At 43.1% G+C, this 2149-nt stretch overlaps 1 pseudogene; it reads left to right on the top strand.

The window, feature by feature from the left end:
• Positions 1-313: 313 nt before the first annotated feature.
• Positions 314-815, top strand: LOC124525960 (peroxiredoxin-5, mitochondrial-like; annotated as a pseudogene).
• The last annotated feature ends 1334 nt before the right edge of the window (positions 816-2149 follow it).

The raw sequence follows: 2149 nt of genomic DNA on the forward strand, positions 1-2149 counted from the left end.
ACAGACTAGTGTCCTCCCTAAAATGAAGACACTTTCTCCTGGTGAACTTGAAGAATCCAAGGCAATGAATTCTTCCAACAGCCTAGTTGAATTTAGAAACACATTCTTCCCCAACCAAGTCTCCAGATAAGGATACAGCCCAGTGTCTCTGGGATGGGCATGCTGCTGGTTGGGCTGAACCTTCTTGGTGGCTGAGCAGGCTTGGTTCTTGTCTGGGCAGCTGCCATTATCTGCAGCATGGGTGGGAGTGGGAGCAGGAGGGGGCCAGCAATGAGTCAGGGAGTAGATGCTTGGCAGGGCCTATGGTTTCAGCAGCGCCAGTTCAGCCATGGCCCCAGTCGAGGTGGGAGATTCCATCCCTTCAGTGGTGGTTTTAGGAGGGGAGGCTAGGAACAAACTGAACCTGGCAGAGCTGTTCAGGGGCATGAAGGGGGTGCTGTTTGGAATCCCTGAGGCCTTTACCCCCGAATGTTCCAAGACCCACCTGCTAGGGTTTGTGGAGCCGGCTGAGGCTTTGAAGGCCAAGGGGTCCAGGTAGTAGCATGTCAAGTTTTAATGATGTCTTTGTGACTGAAAAGTGGGGATGAGCTCACAACTTTGGAGACAAGGTTAGGCTCTTGTCTGACCCCACAGGGGCCTTTGGAAAGGAGATGGATTGGCTACTAGATAATTCATTGGTGTCTGTCTTTGGAAAACACCAGCTTAAGAGGTTTTCCATGGTAGAAGAGGATGACATAGTGAAGTCCCTGCATGTGGAGCCAGATGGTATAGGCTGCACTTGCAGCCCGGCCCCTAACATCATCTTGCAGCTCTGAAGCCCTGGCCTCAGACATGCTCCTTGTAACCTTTTCTATTTTACCTACCCAGGCCTGGATGGAGGGCCCCAGTCCAACTGCAACAGGGGCCACCCAGTAGGAATCTTGGCCAAATTTCTGCAACAAACATTTCTGGTTCACATTAAAACAAACAAACAGCCCAGTTGATACCAAGATTGTCACTTTGTGAGACTGAGCAGAGGACTCCTCTAAGTCATGCCTGGATTACTGACCTATAGGAATTATGAGACAATAAGTGTGCTTTGTTTTAAGCTACAAAGATTGTGGTAATTTGCTATATAGCAATAGAACACATACATAGATTCTTCATCCTAGTTCACAGTAAAAGACAAATATTTAGAGTCCCCATGTTATTTTAGTTCTTTAGTCCTATGTGGGTCTTTGACTTGGACTCTTTTTGCTTTCTTTGAGTTTTACATGCTAAATTGTGAAAATAGAAATAATTTGCTTCTTTGTTATACTCTTATTTGGGGATTTATACTTTTTTTTTAATTTTTTTCATGTTTTATTTATTTTTGAGACAGAGAGAGACAGAGCATGAGCAGGGGAGGGTCAGAGAGAGAGGGAGATAGAACACAAGCAGGGGAGGGGCAGAGAGAGAGGGAGACACAGAATCCAAAGCAGGCTCCAGGCTCTGAGCTGTTAGCACAGAGCCCGATGTGGGGCTCGAACTCACAAACCACGAGATCATGACCTGAGCCGAGGTCGGACGCTTAACCAACTGAGCCACCCAGGTGCCCCAGATTTACACTTTTAAAAAATATTTTTTCTTGTTTCAATGTCTTAAGGCTAATTTTAGACCCTCTTTCATGGGACAACACATGGCCATGATGCTTCTTCTCCTTGCCCTAGCCACCTAATCATCTCTTTTGCATGTAGCATCAACTCCTATGATTTTCATCCTTTTATTCTGATCAACATAGAAACAGTATCTTTGGCTATAAAGTTTACATGTCTACCCTTCTCATTAATGTCTCACTTTTTTTTCATGTTTATACATGTGAATATTTTTCATTCAAATCATTCTATAAATTCTGGTGAGTTTTTATGTAAAGAATGATTTTGTAAGGTCAAAACATTTGTGGTGGGGAGCTTTATCCCCTAATTTATCTGTTTGTTACATCTAAATGTTCACGTATCACATTTTACTTTGTAAAAGTTGGACATATCTGTGTTTGGTCAGTGTTTAATTTGTTATTATATGTAAGTTTCCAAATGTTATTTATTCTGCTTGTAATCTTAAACTGTGTATTTGAGCATGTTGCCTTTCTAAGAAGTTCAATATAACCCTAACCATAGTGCAACATATAAGT

This window comes from Lynx rufus, unplaced genomic scaffold (assembly GCF_022079265.1).
Source record: "Lynx rufus isolate CCGP_SWC_20201006 ecotype Redwood Valley unplaced genomic scaffold, mLynRuf1.p SCAF_5, whole genome shotgun sequence".
NCBI lineage: Eukaryota > Metazoa > Chordata > Mammalia > Carnivora > Felidae > Lynx > Lynx rufus.